Below are 24,336 nucleotides of genomic sequence, written 5' to 3'. Positions count from 1 at the left end.
CGTTCATAGCTACGCTTAGATTAGTGTTTGATTAAATGACTGGGTATTATAGCCTAGTCAAGTTGACTCATAAAACTAACCATCATAGTTCAACCCTTGTCAACTTGGCACCCATGCACATTTACTTAAACCAATAAAGAAAATAACAAAGTTACACTTCCACCTAATGTGCTACAACTACTCTGTGTATAAGTGAAAATGCACTAAATCTTTCCCCAGAAGAGAATGCAAAATCTTTGGGTGATGTTTACTCTTTTTTTTGATATCCTGTAACTTAAATACTACAATGTAAAGTTAACTATTATTAATGCACCTTTGTTATATGATAAGAGGATAAGATAGGGAAGAAAACAATATTATATATATACATACACATATAAATACACACAAACATATTGATAACAAAATAAGGAGGATATACTCATAAAAACTACAGTCCTCATTTCTGCAACTGGTCACACGGTCATAACATATTTATAACTACCCTCTTCTACTACCCATTCCATATTCCCTTGCCTTCAGCAAGAACGTCAGCTGGGTGAGGTTCTTTGCCTGGTGGGGTGACCTGAACCTTCATTCTTGAAGAGTCTGGGCCATTAGTAGTCCTTTCTCAATTGGGTTGTAGTTTTCTTTTTTTATAATTTTATTTATTTATTTATTTATTTCCCTCAAAGCCCCAGTAGATAGTTGTATGTCATAGCTGCACATCCTTCTAGTTGCTGTATGTGGGACACGGCTTCAACATGGCCGGAGAAGTGGTCCATCGGTGCGCGCCCGGGATCCGAACCTGGGGGCCAGCAGTGGAGCGTGTGCACCTAACCGCTAAGCCACCGGGCCAGCCCAGGGTTGTAGTTTTCCATTGACTTTTATCACAAGGCATGATAGTACTAAGAGATATCCTAAGGGATCTCCTGTGTTTTCTAAGAGATATCCTGTATTCCAGACATACTCTTCCTTACCTCCACTGTGTACTAGCAGCCCAACTCCCCCTTGGTAATTAAGATCAATCATCCTAACCAGCACAGTAACTCCCCTCTTTGCCTGTTGATTCAGAGACTGAGGAACACAAAGTTGTCAGTTAGCAGTTTTTTTTTTTAAAGGTTTTATTTATTTATTTTTCCCCCCAAAGCCCCAGCAGATTGTTGTATGTCATAGTTGTACATCCTTCCAGTCGCTGCATGTGGGATGCGGCCTCAGCGTGGCCGGAGAAGCAGTGCGTCGGTGCGCGCCCGGGATCCGAACCCGGGCCGCCAGCAGCGGAGCGCCTGCACTTAACCGCTAAGCCATGGGGCTGGCCCACAGTTAGCAGTTTTAACTTCTAGTTCAATGGAATCATTTTTGTGTTTCTTAGTGGAAGAATTCCACTCTTTGCAACTAAGACCACAGAGTATAAGGTCATGAGCACAGTGGGCAAAAATTTTGCTAGTATTACTAGGGCTAATAGTGAGTGATGCCACTCCCATTTCCATCCCTTGATTCCTGGATCTGTGAATCCTGGCTATGAAAGAAACAGCACCATATATCAGGTGGTAACTTGTAGAATATACAGCTTCCTGGAGAATGTTGCCCCAGGCTTGCAAGATATTGCCACCTAGCTGGCACTGTAACTGAGTCTTCAAAAGGCCATTCCACTGTTCTATCAAGCTAGCTGCTTCAGGATGATGGGGAACACGGTAGGGCCAGTGAATTCCATGATCACGGGCCTGTTGCAGCATGTCATTTGCTGTGAAGTGAGTTCCTTGATCAGTGTGGAATACAATGACAGTGGGTAAGTTATTCTGTAAGTCCATGGATGGTCATATTTACAGATACATTGCATGCAGGGAAGGTAAATCTGTATCCAGGGTAAATGTCGATTTCAGTAAGAACAAGCAGTACCGCTTCCATGACAGGAGTGGTCCAATGTAATCAACTCGCCTGATCAACTAGGCTGATCACCTGAGGAATAGTACCATATGAGAGAGAGAATGTTTTTCTCTGCTGCTGGAAGATTAGGCACTCAGCAGTAGCTGTAGCCAGGTCAGCCTTAGTGAAATCCATTTTGCTGAGCCCATACATAACCTCCATCCCTGCTACCATGGCCACTTTGTTCATGAGCCCATTGGGCAATGACAGGGATGGCTGAGAAAAGAGGCTAACTGGTATCTACAGAATAGGTTATATTATCCACTTGATTATTAAACTCGTCCTCTGCTGAGGTCACCCTCTGGTGAGCATTCACATGGGACACAAATATGTTCACAGTTATTTGCCATTCAGAGAGGTCTATCCACATACATCTTCCCTAGATCTCCTTGTCAGCAATTTTCCAATCATGTCACTTCCAAGTCCCCAACAATCTAGCCAAACTATTTTCCACACTCCGTGAATTGTTGTACACTCATACTTCTGGCCATTTCTCCTTCCAAGCAAAATGAACAACCAGGTGCACTGCCTGAGTTCTGCCCACTGGAAGATTTCCCTTCACCACTGTCCTTAAAGGATGTCCCAGAAAGGGGCAGTGGTGCTGCAGCTGTCCACTTTCAGGTGGTGCCTGCGTATTACGCAGAATTATCTGTAAATCAGGCCCAAGTTTTCTCTTCCTCTATCAACTGATTGTAGGAAACGCCACGTGAAGCTATATGTTCAGGGTAGGAGAGAGAAGGTAACATAGCAGGAGGGGAGGCCATAAGCATTTGGGCCACTTCCTCATGTAACTCACTTATGGCTTGAGGGTCTGCTTGAGCTTGGTCTCATATGTATTACTTCCATCTGATGATGGAGTGTTGCTGTGCATGCTCAACTTTATGACTTGGTGGGCCAGACAACACTCCGTTCATGATGGGAAGCTCAGGTAGCACGGTAACTTGATAGCCCATGGTTAAATGTTCAATCTGTACTAGGCCCAGAAGCATGCCAAAAATTGTTTCTCGAAAGGAGAGTAGTTATCCACAGAGATGGCAGGACTTTGCTCCAAAATCCTAAGGGTCTGTCCTGTGATTCATTTATACGGGCCTGCCAAAGACTCCAAACAGCATCTCTATCTGCCACTGGCACTTCAAGCACCATTGGATTTCTGGATCATATAGCCCAAGCGGAAGAGCAGCTTGTCTGGCAGCCTGGACCTGTTGCACAGCCTTCTCTTGTTCTGGACCCACTCAAATATAGGAGCTTTTTGGGTCACTTGGTAAATGGGCCAGAGTAACATACCCAAATGAGAAATATATTGTCTCTGAAATCCAAAGAGGGCCACTAAATGTTATGCCTCTTGTTTGGTTGTGGGAGGACCAGATGCAACAACTTATCCTTCACCTTAGAAGAGATAATTTTACAAGTCTTGCACCACTGGATCTCCAGAAATGTCACTGAGGTGGAAGGCCTTTGAATTTTTATCATATTTATTTCTCACCTTCTGACATGCAAATGTCTTACCAATATGTCTAGAGTAGTTGCTATGTCTTGCTCACTAGGTTCAATCAGCATTATGTTATCAACATAATGGATCAGTGTGATATCTTGTAGAAGGGAAAGATGATCAAGACTCCTGTGAATTAAGTTATGACATAGGGCTGGAGAGTTGATACAACCCTGGGGTAAAACAGTAAAGATGTATTGCTGGCCTTGCCACTGCTTCTGGTGGTCTTTACTAAGAGGTGTTGAGGAAAAAGTATTTGCCTAATCAATAGGTGCATAGCAGGAACCAGGGACGTGTTAATTTACTCAAGACGTGAAACCACATCTGGAATTGGAGTCACCACCTGGTTAATCCACTGCCATTCTCCAAGATCCATCTGTCTTCTGCACAGGCCAAATAGGAGAGCTGAATGATTTTGTGGTGGGAATCACCACTCCTACATCTTTCAAGTCCTTGATGGTGACACTTATCTCTGCAACCCCTTCGGGAATGCAGTATTGCTTTTAGTTTACTATTTTTCTAGATAGAGACTGTTCTAATGGCTTTCACTTGCCTTTCCCACCATAAAAGTTCTCACTCTACAGATTAGGGGACCAGTGTGGGGATTCTGCCAGTTGCTGAGTATATCTATTTCAATTATGCATTCCAGAACTGGGGAAATGGGTTCTTGGACCTACTGGGCCCACTATGAGACAGACCTAAACTAAAACTCCCTTGATCACTTGACCTTCATTAGCCCCTACTCTGACTTTTGGACTACAGTGACATTTTGGGTCTCCTGGAATTAGTGTCAAGTCAGAGCCAGTGAGAAATATGATCATTTCCTTTTCCCCAATGGACAATCACCCTGGTAAAAGGCCATAGGTCCCTTTGGGGAAGGCTGGGAGAAAGATGAACAGTATACATTTTTGACAGAACGACAGGCCCTTCCCTTCAAAGAGTTCTGGTTCTGTAAATTGGTTCAAGTCTGGGAATTGATTGAGGGGCCATGACTTTCTGTTTTGGTGATTCAAGTTAGACTTCTGTTCACTTGACCTAGAACTCTTCACCTTATATAGATCAAGAGAGAATTTAGTAGACTACTCATCTATTTCTTTTCTAGGGACACCAATGCCATAGGTCTTTGCAAGTCAGACTATTTTGATTACTGCTTTGACTCTGCTGTCTGTTCCTATAACCATGCCCAGCCATCTTTGGTGATTCAGTGCCACAACTTGGTCCCTGACAGCCCAGGATCCATTTATCCCCATTGTTTTTAAGGATCCCAGTTCAGTGGCAGCAGTTCCCACCATAACTTCTGACCTACAGAGAAAAGTGACCACAGAACTCTTCAAGGATGGTGGAGTTCCCCTCATAGATTTATTTCTCACAGTCGCGGTGAAGGGTCTCTAGACGCTGCTGGGTTGGGTAAGTCTTATATGATAAATCTGTGTTAACATTCCAAGCTCCCTCAGGCTTTGGACACTTTCCTCTGTAGTATAACCAGGCAGTTCTGACATTCAAATTCAGTTTAGCATAGGCCATCTTTTGTTCAAGGTGTCAGCCACCCAACCAAACTGTTAGAGCCTCTTCTAACCCCTCAAGCTGCAACACTGAATCTAGAAACTCTGCTCAGTGGGCCTGTATCGGTACATTTAGCTTGACCCAACTTTATGTTCCTGCCATCATTATTCCACATTCTTAATATCCTTTCCCGCACATAATCCCTGGGTTTTTGTGTTTTTTTTTTTTTGGTGAGGAAGATCAGCCCTGAGCTAACATCCATGCCAATCCTCTTCTTTTTGCTGAGGAAGACTGGCCCTGGGCTAACATCTGTGCCCATCTTTCTCCACTTTATATGGGACGCTGCCACAGCATGGCCTGACAAGCGGTGCCTCGGTGCACGAACCCGGGCTGCCAGCAGCGGAGCACGTGCACTTAACAGCTAGGCCATGGGCTGGCCCGGGTTTCTGTTTTTATACATTGGAAAAATCATGCAATTCTTTCTAGCACACCTCCTCATGGGTTACACTTTGTATCTCACCTTTCAGGGCCTGCTGGAACTTGAGTCTAGTTATAGGTCTAAAAGCAAATATGGGTGGTGGGAGTGGGTCCTGAGGAGAACCAGCAGTGTCTTGCAAGGCAACTACATCAGTGGAGGCCATTGTAGGTTTTTCAGATAAAACAGGGTTAACCTATCCAGATGGAGGTAGAAAGGCTGCTTCTTCTGACAAAGAAAATTCAGCAGGGTTTAGAGGTTTAATGTCCCTAGCTTCATCAGGATCTGCACATATGTCCCCTTTCCATGTTCAGGTTCCCATTCCTTCCCAATCAATGGCTTTCTTTTAACACAGATACCCTGTGGAGTTGAAGATTAAATTTGTGTGGTAATACAGCCACTCACAAAATAAGACTCTGAGTTTGGTTTTCAGCAATCTCAGCTCCATGGCTATTGGAGGTAATGGTTTCTTTTGGGGCAGACATGGAAACTTTCATGTCAGGTATGTGGCATTTAAGGTAGGAATTAGAATCCCGGAGCTCATCTTCTCCTTTCCCCGCTTCCTCTAGTGTAGTTAGGAGCAACAAGCCAATTGTATCATACTCACTAGTTTGACAAAAATGTTCTAAGGTTTCAAATATATGGTCACCTAGAAACTTGCCTCATATAAGTATTCCATTAGAAGTGTCTAATGGTGATATTTTGTGTGATCTCTATTGCCACATCATGCAATGGACTATCAGTTCTCTCTTTACCACTAGAAATAGAATCATTAGTGCCTTTAAATCTAATCATATTAGTGGACCAATTGCAGAAAACCCTGAACCAATTCAGAAAATTCGTCCTTAAGATTCTGTTCCTTTTTTTTTTTTGGTGCGTGTGTGAGGAATATCAGCCCTGAGCTAACATCCATGCTAATCCTCCTCGTTTTGCTGAGGCTCTGAGCTAACATCTATTGCCAATCCTCCTCTTTTTTTTTTTTCCCCCAAAGCCCCAGTAGATAGTTGTATATCATAGTTGCACATCCTTCTAGTCGCTGTATGTGGGACGCGGCCTCAGCATGGCCGGAGAAGCGGTGCGTTGGCGCGTGCCCGGATCCGAACCCGGGCCGCCAGCAGCGGAGCGCGTGCACTTAACCGCTAAGCCACGGGGCCGGCCCAAAGATTCTGTTCCTTTAGAATCACTCTCAGTACAAAAAATCTGTACCAGTTAGGGTTCTCCAGAGAAACAGAACAAATTATATATATATTTATATTTATATATAATATTTATGTATTATATATATAATATATATAATTAATATATATTATATTTACATTTGTAAATACATGTATTATATATATATATTTGTTGTTAGTGCTGTTGAGTGATTCTGACTCCTAGTGCCCCTGTGTACAGTAGAGCAGAACCCTGCCCAATCTTGTCGTGCCATCCTCTCACCTTGTAGTGAACATAGTGCTATATTAGACAGTGCTATGTTAGACAATGCTCCACCACTATTCATAGGGTTTTCATGGCCAATTTTTTGGAAGTGGGTGGCCAGGTCTTTCTTTCTAGTCAGTTTAGTCTGGAAGCTCCCGTGAAACCTGCCCAGCCTGAGTGACCCTGCTGGTATTTGAAATCCTAGTGGCATAGCTTTCAGCATCACAGCAACATGCAGCTGCCACAGTATGACAGACGGGTGGTGTGGTTCCCTGACTGGGACACAAACCCGGGCTGTGGTGGTGAGAGCGAATCTTAACCACTAGACCACCAGGGCTAGCTATATATATATATTAAAGGAATTGGTTCACACAATTGTGAGAGCTGATGAGTCCAAAATTTGTCAAGGCGCTGATGCTGCAATCTTGAGGCAGAACTTTTTCTCCTAGAAACCTCAGTTTTTGCTTTTATTGCCTGCAACTGGGCCTTTCCTCAAGTCAATAATGTTTAATCATTGCATAGCTTTCTACCATATGGATGTACCATAATTTACACATGATTTGACAGTTCACTGCCAGATCTCTTACAATAAGGACACTGGTGATGAAGGAATAGAACCCTGAGATGTGTGATGGAGACATTTAGGCCAACATGGGCAAAGCTGACAAGTTTCAACACTCAAATCTCTCTAAATATCTCTTGCTAGGAGAGGCAGTCTTGTAGCCCTTTATGAAGGAACTTCCAGATGTCCTAACTTGGCTGGCGTAGAAAGCCTTTCAAGGATCGCACTTAGGGAAATGTCTCACAAGAGGATGCCAGTTCTCCTCAGGACCCTATGCCTTTGATCCTTGCCTCCAGGTCCATGAGAATCAGACCTCAACACAGCCCACATTGATAAACATTGTCATGAATCTGGGGAGCATGTACAGAAGTGGATTCTAAGAGGACAAAACCAAAGATAATGAAATGTAAAGTTTGAACAGGCAAAATTGTTAACATGCATTTACACACTCAGGATTTGAGACTTAATATGTTGTTTTAAGAGGCACTGGCAGTTTGCTAGTTTGGCTGCCTAAGCCTGGGTTCAGTGGTATCCTACAGTCAATGAGATCAAAATGCTGCTGTTGCCCTCGTGTACTACACAGGAGTGCATCTCAATTGTTAAATGCATATCAATCCACAGGGGATTCTGATTCAATAGGTTTGGGCAGAGCCTGAGATCTGTATTTCTAACAATTTCCATTGTTCATTGTTAGAATTTTGAGAATCACTCTTTGTTAGGAGGGTTGTAAAGGAAGGCATATGAAAGCTTAGGGAGATAAAATGTCTGAATGGATCTGTTTTATACAACCTGCTTGTCCATGTCCTAATCAAACACCCTTGGAAAATTTCTGTGCTTGTAAAGGACACCATCAAAAAACTAAAAAGACAATCTATAGAATGGGAGAAAATATTTGCAAAGCATGTGTCTGATAAGGAAATTGTATCCTGAATATATAAAAAACTCTTATAATTCAATAATAAAAAAACGACCAAACTAAAAAATTAAAAAATGGGATTTAAATAGACATATCTTCGAAGATATACAGCTGGCCAATAAGCACACACAAAGATATTCAACTTCACTCATCATCGGGGAAATGCAAATCAAAACCACAATGAGAGAGCCAGCCCTGATGGCCTAGCAGTTAAAGTTTCATGTGCTCAGCTTTGGCAGCCCAGGTTCAGTTCCTGGTCGTGGGATCATACCACTCGTCTGTCAGCAGCCATGCTGTGCTGGTGGTTCACATAGAAGAACCAGAACTTACAACTATACACAACTATGTACCGGGATTTTGGCGGGGCAAAGGGAAGAAAAAAGGAGGAAGATTAGCAACATATGTTAGCTTAGGGTGACTCTTCCCCTGAAAAAGAAACACACACACAATTAGATACCACCTCACACTCACGAGGATGGTTATAATAAAAAAGGCAGATAATGGCAAGTGTTGACAAAGGTGTGGACAAATTGGAACCCTCACATATTGCTGATGGGATATAAAAAGCTGCTCTGGAAAACAGTTTGGCAGTTCTTTAAAATGTTAAAAATAGAGTTACCATATTACCCAGCAATTCCACTTCTAGGTATATACCTAAGAAAAATAAACATATATACCCACATAAAAACTTGTGTACAAATGCTCATAGCAGCATTATTTATAATAGCCAAAAAAATGGAAACAGCCCAAAAGTCCTTCAGGTGATGAATGGATAAACAAAATGTGGTATATCCATACAATAGAATATTATTTGGCCATAAAAAAGGAATTAAGTGCTAATACATGCTACGACATGGATGAACCTTGAACATATCATGCTAAGTAAAAGAAACCAGTCACAAAAGACCACCTATTTCATAATTCCGTTTATATGAAACATTAAGAATCCACAAATCTATAGAAACAGAAAGATTAGTGGTTGCCTAAGTCTGGGATTTGTGGGATACAGGGAATGATTGCTAATGGGTATGAGGTTTCTTTTTGAGGCAGTGATTGATTGGGGTGATGGTTGCATGACTGTGTAATATGTTAAAAAGCATTGAATTGTACACTTTATTGGGTGAATTGTATGGTATGTGAATTATATTTCAATAAAGCTGTTAAAGCAAAGAAATGCAATGGTGAAGGTCTACTGCCATCCTTGAGAATCTCTGTGGACTATAGTCCTCTGTAGACTATAGATGATGGTGGGAGATGCTGCAATGGACTTGACTTCCCTGATCACAGTGAGAATATTGGGAGTCTCAAAGTGGAGGAAACCAGTTGGCAATGTTTAACATCAGGCTAGCTGAACACCTTTACTGAATAAGCTACACATCAGAATAGTAATCAGAGTATTTTGTCTCAAAAAAGATCTATAGTGATAGCTAACTAAACATGACATATTTAGAAATGAAATAGATGGTATGGGGGATCAGATTTGGCCACCTCAAAATATGTCTCTTTACCTTGATTATTTTCAATAACAAAAGACTCTGAAAGAAACTTTGACCCTCCCCTCAACTAATGGCCTAAAAGAAATTTAAGATAGATGGCCTGTAACAGTTCATAACCATAGATAACTCTGGGTATGGATAGACTGGGAGGGTCCTTGCTAAGCCCATTCTTATCAAAGCTCTGAAAACCAAGTAAAAGTAGAAGTTATCCTTTGTAATAGACATTCACATTTGTAAGGAAAATCTCCATTTGTAAAGGTATGTCCCTCTCTGTACCAGGCAGAAGGGGGGATGACCTTATCTCTAGAAACTTTTATTGATGTGGAAGGCAAGGATTTAATCTGCATAATAATCTTACTCTTGTTTGCTGTGCTTTTCTGGTAATCTCCCATAGCTGACTCCTCCCACCCCCAACATTCTGCTTTGTCTTTACCTGAAGATGCTATTTAAGATGAAAACCTCTGCTGTTTTGGCAAGTTACCCAGTTTTTTCTGAGTGTCTCCCATGTATACATGTTATAAAGTTTTGTTTGATTTTCCCTTGTTATTCTGTCTCATGTCAATGTAATTTGTACCCCAGCCAGAAGGACCCAGAGAGGGTAGAGGATATGTCTTCCTCCCCTACAACGGACAGCCTACTAAGGTGCTGCATGACATACATAAATGAAAAAACTCTAGGTCTGTTGGGCAGAAATCTAACTTAAGTTGCTGTAGTGGGCATTCATGGTCTCTTTCTTGGTTCCCTGACCTTATCCAGCCCCCAGAACCCTTTGATTGGGGGTCTGGCCAGGTATTTCTGAGGAAGGACTATGTAACTCTGCCACAATTGTATACTATGACTCTTCAGTAAGTGTTTTTCAGAGGGACTTTCAGCTTTGCCAGAGTGATTGTGAACTAGGGAAAGGGAGATACCTAGACCTTCCAGGGGCTATTAGATATTGGATCTGAAGTGACATCAACCCCCAGATATTTGAAATACTACTGTGGTCCATTGGTCTGAATGGGAACTTACACAGGATTGGTAAAAGATGGAGTCTTGCCCTAGTGTGCCTCATTGTGAGTCCAGAGGGACTACAGTCTCATTCTGTGTTTTTTCCCCCAGTCCAAGTATGTAGAGTGGGAATAGATATACTTAGTAACTGGTAGAAACTCCTCACTGGTTTCCTGACCCATGGATTCCTGTACAGTTTCATTCAATCTAGATTTTGTTGACTGAATACTCGTGTGCAGTTCAACATATTCCTCTGCTTTCCTGAAAATTTGCAGCTAGTTACAGAGGCTTGATCTCTTTATCAAGAGAGTAGGAAATGTTGTGGTCTTCATATTGAGGTCCATATGTCTGGCAGTGTCTCATTTTGCAATGTTAGCAGCTGCTGATGTTCAAAGCTTAGATCCATTAATTCATTGGGTATGGCTAAATGGTGATATTCTAATTCTATCATTTCTTTTTTCACTTATCAGTTATAATACTTTCATAAAGAGATGTTTCCCCTCCTCCACTATTTGTTACTCAGTGGTACAGTTGATATAAGAAAAGCAGGATAAATTTTTTATTCTTTCTCTTTATTTACCAGTTTTCAAGATAATGAATTTGTTCTTTAACATACTCCAAAGATAATCCATTAATTTTTAATAATACAATTTTGAACACACAGATTCAAACATATTTGAGGGATTCCAAACACTTGCCATTATTTTCCTTTTTGAAGCTCAAATTGTACCTTCTTTGGCTAGTGAAAGCTTCTTTAATTTGGTTTCTGATTCTTTTTGGCAAGATCCTAGTAGTATTTGATAGCTTACTTGCTATCTAAAAAGACAAGATGTTCTAGGCTCATCTTATGCATTTCCTTCTCCGGACCTGAAAGTCAACTTCTTCTCCAAGAAGCACTCGTTTCTTTTAGTGAGAAACAATGTTTCAAATTGAAATTTGATGCTAGGTGCTATGGACTAAATTGTGCTCCTCCTCTTCCCAATTCGTATGTTGAAGCCCTAACTCCTAATGTGACTGTAATTTGAAGATAGGGCCTTTAGGAGGTAATTAAGGTTAAATGAGATCCTAAGATTGGAGCCCTAATCCAAAGAGACTGGCACCATTCTAAGGGGAGGAGGAGACACCAGGACTCTCTCTTTCTACCATGTGAGTACGCAGTGTGAAGGTGGCCATGTACAATCCCAGGAAGGGAGGCCGCACCAGGAACTGAGTCAGCCAGCACCTTGATCTGGGACCTCTAGCCTCCAGAAATGTGAAAAAATAAATCTCTATTGTTTAAGCCACCCAGTCAGTGGTATTTTATTATGGCAGCCCAAGCAAAGTAGTACACTAGGGATGCTCGTTGCTACTGGTTTGGTGATTATTTCCAGGCTTCTTTAATGGACAGGGCCATGTAAACTTTACCCCACATTATACAGTTTACAGTCTCAGAATAATAGCACTAAAACTACCAACTGCATTATATAATATAATGTTTTAGTTACATAATCACTAAAAAAAGTTGAAAACTTTTCTTATGCTCAATAGCTGTACTGTATTTTCATTAAGCATATAACCATTGCATGCTGTGCTCCACCTCCCCGCCTTTTTTTTTTTTTTGTGAGGAAGATCAGCTCTGAGCTAACATCCATGCCAATCTTCCTCTTTTTGCTGAGGAAGACTGGCCCTGGGCTAACATCCGTGCCCATCTTCCTCCACTTTACGTGGGACGCCGCCACAGTGTGGCCTGACAAGTGGTGCATCAGTGTGCGCCCGAGATAGGAATCCGGGCCACCAACAGTGGAGCGCGTGCACTTAACGACTACGCCATGGGGCCGGCCCTGTGCTCCCTGTTTTAATCTTCATTTAACCTTAGTTCTACAAGTAAGCGTATGTTTAATGTTCACTATCAGTCTTTTTTTTTTCTTTCTGTTCTTCTGGTGACCCAGGACCTTTATTTTTTTCTCCCAGATTTATTGAGGTATAATTCAAAAATAAAAATTGTATTTATTTAAGATGTACAATGTGATGATTTGATATATGTATGCACTATGAAATAATTTTACCACAATCAAGCTAATTAACATATCCATCACCTCACATAGTTATCTTAGTGTGCATGTGTGCTGAGAACACTTAAGATTTACTCTCACCAGACCTTGCATCAATGTCTTTCTAATTATTTTGCTTGCCTGAAACTGATTCTCTTAAAGAATCCTCAAGGAGGGCTCATGGGAACAATATTCCCTGTGTTCTTGAATGTTTATAGAAAGAATATGACAAAGTGATGCTGTGCTTTTCCCACTGCATTCCATCAGGTAGCACATGGTGTTGATTTGTTCTATCACTGGTGATGTTACTTTGGTCACTTGATTAAAGTACTATCTACCAAGTTTCTGCACTGTAAAGTTATACTTTCCCCCTTTGGAATTAATAATTATTTTGTGATGAGATATTTTGAAACTATGTAAATATCCATCCATTAGTTATCCATCTTTAATCCTCTAGTTTAGAGTATGTTGATATTTTTTACCTGAATTATTACTATGATAGTTCCCAAATGGTGATTTCATTATTCCATCATTCCTTCTATATTTACTACTCAGCATTTACTATAAGAAAGGGCTTCTCTTCTCCTCGTTTATTTATTCATTTATGTATTTACATCAGTGTCAGCTCATGGATTCCTATTTCACTCAATGGGGTATGATTTTTTTCTATCATTATTTATTTTGGTTCTAAATTTGCCCCAGATTTTTTCAGTGGAAGCCCCTTCATGCTGGTTTCTCTGCCCTTTATACGCCTCCATCATTCTTTTAACTCCCTTACTTTTGGTCACAATAGAATGTTCCAGCCCTATCATTAACCATTTCTCCTTTTAGGGCAGAATGGTATTTGGATATCAAGGTCTGGGTATACTAGGTATTCCCATTGCTGTTGGGACCTTGCTGCTCCAAAGCAGTCTTAGTGGACAGAACTAGGAATTCTATATACATCTATACACACACACACACACACACACACACTGCTATGGACTGAATTTTGTCCACCCCAAATCCATATGTTGAAGCTCTAACCCCCAACGTGATGGTATTTGAAGATGGGGCTTTTGGGAGGTAGGACTAATTGAGGTCATGAAGGTGGGGCCTCATGATGGGATTAGTGGCTTTATAAGAAAAGGATGAAAGAGAGATCTCTCTGTCTCTCCACCATGTGAGGACACAACGAGAAAGTGGTCATTTGCAAGTCAGGAAGAGGTTCCTTATGAGGAACTGAATTGGGAAGCACCTTGATCTTGCACTTCCCACCCTCCAGAACCATGAGAAATAAATGTTTGTTGTTTAACACACCTAGTCTATGGCAAATCAACATGGCCTTTGGCTCCTGGTATGCAACCATTGACCAAGCATATCCCCCACCCCTTCTATTCCTATCAGAAAAGATAATCAAAAGAAGTTTGCCTTGGGGGCCGGCCCCATGGCTTAGCAGTTAAGTGCATGTGCTCTGCTACTGGCGGCCTGGGTTTGGATCCCTGGCGCACACAGAGACACCACTTGTCTGGCCATGCTGAGGCGGTGTCCCACATACAGCAACTAGAAGGATGTGCGACTATGACATACAACTATCTACTGGGGCTTTGGGGAGAACAAGGGGGGAAAGGGAGGAGAATTGGCAATAGATGTTAGCTGAGGGCTGGTCTTCCTCAGCAAAAAGAGGAGGATTGGCATGGATGTTAGCTCAGGGCTGATCTTCCTCACACACACACAAAAAGATGTTTGCCTTCACTTGGCAGGCATAAAGTATTAACTTTACTGTCTTGTTTCAAAGCCATGTCAAGTCTCTTGCTCTCTGGCATAATATAGTTTAGAAGAATTTGATCATTCTGCTATCTCATAGAACATCATGTTGGCCCTTGACTGATGGCCCTTGATGACATTTTTCTAGTTGCATCTGGAAAAAGGAATTAGAAAGCACTCTGGGATGATGTCAACATCATGGTGGAGTGAGTTGTTCCCTTTGTCTCTCCTTTCTAAGTTACAACCAGTTGGACATCCGTGACCAGCAAAGGACTCCTTGCACAGCACACCAGAATGCCTGAGATATCCATGCGTCTATTCATCTGAAGGTGGGTGACTGGGCCTCTGGGAGGCAATGGGACTAGGGAAGCAGTCCCTTCCCTCTCCCCCAGCTGTGGTGATCCAAAATGCAGATGCTCACACTGGCATATATGCTGGTGACCAGAGGCTGTAGACATGTCACTCTCAGCTTAGCCCCTGTCCCACCCCCCAGTGGAGGCAGGTGGTGCACACATCCTGAGGCTTGAGGACACCCAGCGGTGTCCGTGACCTAAGCCCCTCCTGCTCTCCCAGCAGTGGCACTGGTCTTTCCAGCAATGGGGACAGCATCCAAAATGTTGATTTCCCTGGCGGGGGCAGGGTGCCCTAACCTGAGGTTTCAAAAAGCACACTGGCATGCCCCAGTATCAGAGGCAGCAGGAGCAGCAACAACACTCTATGCTTAGCCCTTGCCCCTCCCCCAGCAGTGGCAGGTGGCACCTGCAACATGAGGCTTGAGGAACCACAGCAGAACCTGTGACCCAGTCCCCAGTGGTGGCACCAGTGACACTGGCTTTACCAGCAGCAGGGGCTGTACACAAGACCCAGCATCTCCAGCAACAACAGCAACACCTCTGAACCCAGAACCCTTGGCAGCAGTGCTGTCAGCACCACCAGATAACCTGGGAGCAGCAGCACAGGTGGTGCATGGGGCAGCAGCACCTAAGCCTGTGGAGAGCCAGTGGGGGAACATGAGACCCAGGCAACCCTAGAAGCAGCAGAAGTGCTCACAGCCTGGTGACCTCAGTGTCAACATCTGAGACTGCAGTGACATTATAAGCAGCAAGGCACCAGCAACCTCAGAGGCACAAGCAGCACCAGGAGGGCACCAACAACACCTCTGGCAGAGGCAGTGGAGGGTGAAAAGTGCAGGGTCTCAAATACAACCAGAAGCAGCTCAGAACCAAAATAACTAAAGCCATACCTAAATAAGAAAGATGTTTACTACCACAAATGTGCAGGCAGAAGATCAACTCATCAAGCGCCATTAAGAACTGAAGTAACATGGAAGAACAGAAGGAGAATGACAACTCTCTAGAAACCAAACATGAAGTCACAGGAGATTACAGTCTAACTGACAGAGAATTCAAAACAGCTGTCATGAAGAAACTCAATGAATTACAAGAAAACTCAGAAAGACAGTTCAATGAGCTCAGGAATAAATTAATGAACAGAAGGAGTACTTCACCAAAGAGATCAAAACTCTAAAAAAAAAAACAAAACAAAAAACCCCAGAAATTCTAGAGATGAAGTACACAATTAATGAGATGAAAAATAAAGTAGAAAGCATTGGAAATATAGCAGACCATATGAAAGAGAGAATTAGCAAGCTCAAAGACAGAAATATAGAAATGATTCAGGTGGAACAGGAGAGAGACTAAAATGAAGAAATTCTACAAGAAGTATCTGACTCAATTAGGAAAACAGCATAAGGATAATAGGTATCCCAGAAGGAGAAGAGAGGGAGAAAGGAGCAGAGAGCTTATTCAAAGAAATAATAGCTGAGATGTTCCCAAACCTGCGCAAGGAACTGGATATAGAAGTACATGTAGCTAATAGAACTCCTAATTATCTCAATGCAAAAAGACCCTCTCCAAGGCATATTATATTAAAGCTCTCAAAAGTCAATGACAAAGAAAGAACGTTAAAGGTGGCCAGAGAGAAGAAAATAACTTGCAAAGGAATCCCTGTCAGGCTATCAGTGGATTTCTCAGCAGAAATTCTACAGATTAAGAGAGAGTGGAATGATATATTCAAAATAATGAAAGACAAAAACTATTGATCAATAATATTCTGGGAGGCCAGCCCAGTGGCATAGTAGTTAAGTTTGCATGCTCTGCTTTGGCAGCCTGGGGTTCGTGGGTTCACATCCCAGGCGTGAACCTGCATACCACTGGTCAAGCCATGCTGTGGAGGCATCTCATATACAAAATAGAGGAAGATTGGCACAGATGTTAGCTCAGGGACAATCTTCCTCATCAAAAAAAAAAAAAAGAATACTCTGTCCAGCAAAGTTATCCTTCAGATATGAAGGAGAAATAAAGGCTTTCCCAGACAAACAAGCTGAGGGAGTTCATTGCCACTAGATCTGTCTTAGAAGAAGAGTTGAAAAGAGCCCTCTCACCTGAAACAAGAAGGCAAATGTTTACATAGCTTTGAGCAAGATGATAAATAGACAGACAAAATGAGAAAATTGCAACTCTATATCAGAATACCTTAGTAAACACTATATTATAACATAAAGGCTAAAGAGAAAAAAGCATCAACAATAACTATAATCACTTCAATTTGGTAACCAACTCACAACACAAAAAGGGGTAATTTGTGATGACAAAAACATAGAAGGGGAAGAGGAAAAGGACAGAACCTGCATAGACTAATGGAGATAAGATGTTACCAGCAGAAAAAGGACTATCTCATCTATCAGATCTTTTATACAAACCTTATGGTAACCACAAAGCAAAAAATCAGAGCAGAGTCACAAATCATAAATAAAGGGGAAATTGAGAAAACCTCACAGAAAACCACCAAACTGAAATAGCAGATAGACACACAAGGAAAAAGAAATAATGGAAACATAGAACAACCAGAAAACAAAAGATAAAATGGCAATATTAAGCCCTCGTATATCAATAATCACTCTAAATGTAAATGGATTGAATTCAAGAATCAAAAAACACAGAGTTGCTGGATGGATTAAAAAACAAGACCCAAAAATATGCAGCCTCCAGGAAACACATCTCAGCTCTAAAGACAAACACAGACTCAGAGTGAAGGGATGGAAGACGATACTCCAACAAACGTCAACCAAAAGAAAGTGGGTGGAGCCATAATTATATCAGACAAAATAGACTTCAAGCCAAAAAGGGTAACAAGAGACAAAGATGGACATTATGTAATGATAAAAGACACATTCCACCAAGAAGATATAACACATTAATATATATGCACCTAACACACGAGCACCGAAGTATATAAAGCAACTATTAACAGACCTGAATGGAGAAATTGACAACAACACAATAACAGTAGGGGACCTCAACACCCCACTTACATCAATGAATAGATCATCCAGACAAAAAGTCAGCAAGGAACAGTGGCCTTAAATGAAACACTAGACCAGATGGACTTAATAGATATATAGAGAACATTCCATCCAAAAACTGCAGAATATACATTCTTCTCAAGTGCACGTGGAACATTCTCAAAGATAGACCATATGTTTGGAAACAAAACAAGCATCAATAAATTTAAGAAGATTGAATCATATCAAGCATCTTTCCCAATTGCAACAGTATGAAACCAGAAATCAACTACAAGAAGAAAGCTGGAAAATTCACAAATATGTGGACATAAAACAACTTGCTACTGAACAACTATTGGGTCAATGAAGAAATCAAAGGAGAAATCAAAAAATACCTGGAGACAAATGAACATGAAACGCAACAACCCAAAACTTAAGGAATGCAGAAAAGTGGTACTAAGAGGGAGATTTATAGCAAAACAGGCCTACCTCAAGAAACAAGAAAAATCTCAAATAAACAACCTAACACTGTACCTAAAAGAACTAGAAAAAGAAGAACAAACAAAGAGCAAAGTTAGTAGAAGGAAGGAAATAATAAAAATCAGAGCAGAAATAAATGAAATAGAGACTAAAAAATGGATAGAAAGGATCAATGAAACTAAGAACTGGTTCTTTGAAAAGATAAACAAAATTGACAAACCCATAGCTAGGTTCCCTAAGAAAGAAAGAGAGAAAGCTCAAATAAATAACATTAGAAATGAACGATGAGAAATTGCAAGAGATGCCACAGAAATATGAAGGATTATAAGAGAATACTATGAAAAGCTATATGCCAACAAACTGGATAACCTAGAAAAAAATGAATAAATTCTTAGACTGAGACAACCTCCCAAAGCAGAATCAAGAAGAAATAGAGGATCTGAATAGACAAATCACAAGTAAAGATATTGAAACAGTAATCAAAAACCTCCCAAAAAACAAAAGTTCAGGACCAGGCAGCTTGTCTGGTGAATTCTACCAAACATTCAAAGGTGATTTAATTCCTACCCTTCTTACACTCGTCCAAAAATTGAAGAGTACAAGATGGTTCTGAACTCATTTTATGAGGGCAACATTACCCTGATACCAAAACCAAATAAGGACAACACAAAAAAGGAAAAACAGGTCTGTATCTCTGATGAACATAGATGCAAGAATCCTCAACAAAATATTAGCAAATCAAATACACTAATACATTAAAAGGATCAAACACCACAATCAAGTGGGGTTTATTCCAGGGATGCAAGGATGGTTCAACATCTGCAAATTAGTCAGTCTGATACACCACATTAACAAACTGAAGGATAAAAATCCATGAACATCTCAATAGACATAGAGAAAGAATTTAACAAGATACAGCAACCATTTATGATAAAAACTCTGAATAAAATGGGTATGGAAGGAGAATATCGCAACATAATAAAGGACATATATGACAAACCCACAGCCGACATCATATTCAATGGTGAAACACTGGAAGCTATTCCTCTAAGAACAGGAACAAGACAATGATGTCCACTCTTGCCATTCTTATTCAACATAGTATTCAACATAGTATCGCCTAGCCAGAGCAATTAGGTGATAAAAAGGGACAAAAGGGATCCAAATTGGAAAGGAAAAGTAAAACTCTCACTGATTGTGGATGACAAGATTCTATATGTAGAAAACCCTACAGAATCCACCAAAAAACTATTAGGAATAATTAACAAATACAGTAAAGTTGCAGGGTACAAAAGCAGTTGCACGTCTATACACTAACAACGAACAAGCAAAAAGAGAACTCAAGAATACAATCCCATTTACAATCACAAAAAAAGAATAAAATATCTAGGAATAAATTTAACCAAGGAGGTAAAAGACCTATACACTGAAAACTATGAGACATTATTGAAAGAAATTGAAGTAAACATAAGGAAATGGGAAGACATTCCGTGTTCATGGATTGGAAGAATAAACATAGTTAAAATGTCCATACTACTTAAAGCAATCTACAGATTCAATGCAATCCCAATCAGAATATCAATGACATTTTTCACAGCAATAGAACAAAGAACTCTAAAAGTTATATGGAATGACAAAAGACCCCAAATAGGAAAAGCAATCCTGAGAAAAAAGAACAAAGCTAGAGGTATTTCACTCCCTGAATTCAAAATGCTACAAAGCTATAGTAATCAAAACAACATGGTACTGGCAGAAAAACAGACATACAGATCATTGCAGCAGAATTGAAAGCCCAGAAATAAAACCACATATCTATGGAGAGCTAATTTTTAACAAAGGAGCCAAGAACATACAATACAGAAAGGAAAGTCTCTTCAATAAGTGGTGTTGGGAAAACTGGACAACCACATACAAAAGAATGAAAGTAGACCATTATCTTACACCATACACAAAAATTAACTCAAAATGGATTAAAGATTTGAATTAAGACATGAAACTCCTGGAAGAAAACATAGGCAGTAGGCTCTTTGACAACGGTCTTGGAAGTATTTTTTTGAATACCATGTCTACTCAGGCAAGGGAAACAAAAGAAAAAATAAACATATGGGAGTATTCAGACTAAAATGCTTCTGCACAGCAAAGGAAACTACCAACAAAATGAAAAGATAACCCACCAACTTGGAGAAAATATTTGAAAATTATATATCAGATAAGGGGTTAATTTCCAAAATATATAAAGAACTCACACAACTCAACAACAAAAATGAACAACCTGATGAAAAAGTGGGCAGAGGATATGAACAGACATTTTCCATAGCGGATTTACAGATGGCCAACAGGCACATGAAAAGATGTTCAACATCACTCTTTATTATGGAAATGCAAATCAAAACTACAATGAGATGTCACCTCATGCCTGTCAGAATGGGTAAAATTAACAAGACAAGAAATAGCAAGTTTTGGAGAGGATGTGGAGAAAAAGGAACCCTCAAACACCGCTAGTGGGAATGTAAACTGGAGCAGACACTATGGAAGGCAGTATGGAGAGGCCTCAAAAAATTAAGAATAGAACTACCATATAGTCCAGATATTCCACTTCTGGGTATTTGTCCAAAAAATATTACGCTAAGTGAAATAAGTCAGATGGAGAAAGCTAAATACCATACGATTTCACTCATAAGCGGAAGATAAAAACAACAACAATAACAAACAAACACATAAATATAGAGATTAGATTTGTGGTTACCAGAGGGGAACCGCGAGGAAGGAAGGTGAAAGGGGTGATAGGGCACATGTGTACAGTGACAGATGGTAATTAGTCTTTGGGTGGTGAACATAATGTAGTTTACACAGAAATCAAAATATAATATACATCTGAAATTTACATAATGTTATAAACCAATGTTACCTCAATAAAAAAAAATAAATAAAGGCTAAAGAAGATTTAAAAAAAGAGAAAAAATAAGCATTGGAGAGGATGTGGAGAAAAGGGAACCCTCATACACTGCTAGTGGGAATGCAAACTGGTTCAGCCATTATGGAAAACAGTATGGAGATTTGTCAAAAAATTAAGACTAGAACTACCACGTGATCCAGCTATTCCACTGCTGAGTATTTATCCAAATAACATGAAAACACGAATGCGTAAAGATATATGCACCCCTATGCACATCGCAGCATTATTCACAATAGCCAAGACTTGGAAGCAACCTAAGCGCCCATCAACAGATGAATAGACAAAGAAGATGTATACTTATATACAACAGAATACTACTCAGCCATAAAAAAGACTAAATCATGCATTTGTGACAACATGGATGGACCTTGAGGGTATTTTGCTAAGCGAAATAAGCCAGACAGAGAAAGCCAAATAACGTATGATTTCACTCATATGTGAAAGATAAACACATAGATAAGGAGAACAGATTGGTGGTTACCAGAGAGGAAGGGGGTGGAGGGACAGCGAAAGGAGTAGAAGGGCACATATATATAGGATGATGGATGAAAATTAGACTATTGGTGGTGAAAACGATGCAGTCTATACAGAAGCCAAAATATATGATGTTCACCCAAAATTTACACAATGTTATAAACCAATGTGACCTCAATAAAAAAAAATTAAAAAGTACTCTTGGTGCCTTAGTGAGACACATGCATGCTAGAGGGTAGGAGCTCAGAAGTGCTTGCTACATCAGTTAAAGTACTAGGGGTCTAGCGGTCTGGGTTATGTTGAGATATCCACTTTAAGTGCGGAACAAGTTGCTGCACCTTGCCCTGCTCACCACAGAGGAAGACACACAGTTTGTGGGCCTCTTTGCATTTTGGAGTATCATTTTTTTTTTTTTTTTTGTGAGGAAGATCAGCCCTGAGCTAACATCCATGCTAATCCTCCTCTTTTTGCTGAGGAAGACTGGCTCTGAGCTAACAATCTATTGCCAATCCTCCTCCTTTTTTTCCCCAAAGCCCCAGTAGATAGTTGTTTGTCGTAGTTGCACATCCTTCTAGTTGCTGTATGTGGGATGCGGCCTCAGCACGGCCGGAGAAGTGGTGGGTCGGTGTGTGCCCAGCATCCGAACCCGGGCCGCCAGTAGCAGAGCGAGTGCACTTAACTGCTAAGCCACGGGGCCGGCCCTCCATACTGTTTTCCATAGTGGTGGCAACAGTTTGCATTCCCACTAGCAGTGTATGAGGGTTACCTTTTCTCCACATCCTCTCCAACATTTGTTGTTTTTTGTCTTGGTAATTGTAGCCATTCTGACAGGTGTAAGGTGATATCTCGTAGTTTTGATTTGCATTTCCCTAATAATTAGTGATGTTGAACACCTTTTCAAGTGTCTGTTGCGCATCAGTAAATCTTCTTTGGAGAAATGTCTATTCATATCCTCTGCCCAATTTTTGATCTGGTTGGTTGTTTTTTGTTGTTGAGTTGTATGACTGCTTTATATATTTTGGAAGTTAACCCATCGTCAGATATATGACTTGCAAATATTTTCTCCCACTTGGTGGGTTCTCTTTTTGTCTTGTTGATGGTTTCCTTTGCTGTGCAGAAGGTTTTTAGTCTGATGTAGTCCCATTTGTTTATTTTTTCTTTTGTTTCCCTTATCTGAGTAGACGTGGTATTTGAAAATATGCTGCTAAGACTGATGTCAGATTGTCCTGTGTATATGTTCTTCTAGGAGTTTTATGGTTCCAGGTCTCACGTTCAAGTCTTTAATCCATTTTGAGTTAATTTTTGTGTGTAGTGAGTTTGCTGAGGTGGCCCTATATTGCTATGAATTTCCCCCTTGGTACCACTTTTGCTGCATCCCACAAGAGTTGGTGTGTTGTATTTTCATTTTCATTTGTCTCCATGTATTTTTTAATTTCTCCTTTGATTTCTTCATTGATCCAATGGTAGTTCTGTAGCACGTTGTTCAGTCTCTACATATTTGTGACTTTTCCAGTTTTTTTCTTGTAGTTGATTTCTAATTTCACAGCATTGTGGTTGGAAAATATTCTTGATATGATTCCAGTCTTCTTAAATTCATAGAGGCTTGTCTTGTTTCCCAACATATGGTCTATCTTTGAGAAGAATGTGTATTCTGCTGTTTTTGGATGAAATGCTCTCTCTATATATCTGAGTCCATGCGATCAAGTGTTTCATTTAAGACCACTTGTTCCTTGTTGACTTTCTGTCTGGATGATCTATCCATTGATGTAAGTGGGGTGTTGAGGTCCCCTACTATTATTGTGTTGCTGTTAATGTCTCCCTTTAGGTCTGTTAATAGTTATTTTGTATACTTTGGTGTTCCTGTGTTAGGTGCATATATATTTATAAGTGTTATGTCCTCTTGGTGGAAAGTCTCTTTTATCATTATATACTGCACTCTTTGTCTCTCATTGTCTTGTTATCTTGAAGTCTGCTTTGTCTGATATAAGCATAGCTACATTTGCTTTTTTTTGTTTGCCATTTGCTTGGAGTATCATCTTCCATCCCTTCATCTGAGCCTATGTTTGTCTTGAGAGCTGAGATGTGTTTCCTTGAGGCAGCATATTGTTGGGTCTTGTTTTCTAATCCATCCAGCTACTCTGTGTCTTTTGATTGGAGAATTCAATCCATTTACATTTAAAGTGATTATTGATATATGAGGGCTTAATATTGTCATTTTATCTCTTGTTTTCCCTTTGTTCTTCCTTTGTATTTCTGATTGCCATTTCATTTTTGTGGTTTTATGTGGATGTTTTCTCAGTTTTCTCTTTTTTTCATGAATGGTGGCTCTGCTTTGATTTTTGTTTAGTGGTTACTGTGAGGTTTGTATAAAATATCTCATAGATGAGATAATTCATTTTCTGATAGCCTCTTAACTTCATTAGCCTAAGCAGGTGTTATGAGAGGTTCGGGGATTCGATCGGAGACGTAAAAGACACTTTCCACTCCAAACAAATGGACTGAAGGTATATTTTATTATATAGAGGATAGTAAAGGCGATAGTCCGCAAA

This window comes from Diceros bicornis, chromosome 7 (genome assembly GCF_020826845.1).
Source record: "Diceros bicornis minor isolate mBicDic1 chromosome 7, mDicBic1.mat.cur, whole genome shotgun sequence".
In the NCBI taxonomy this organism is placed as follows: domain Eukaryota; kingdom Metazoa; phylum Chordata; class Mammalia; order Perissodactyla; family Rhinocerotidae; genus Diceros; species Diceros bicornis.
Note: the sequence above shows the minus strand (reverse complement) of the source record.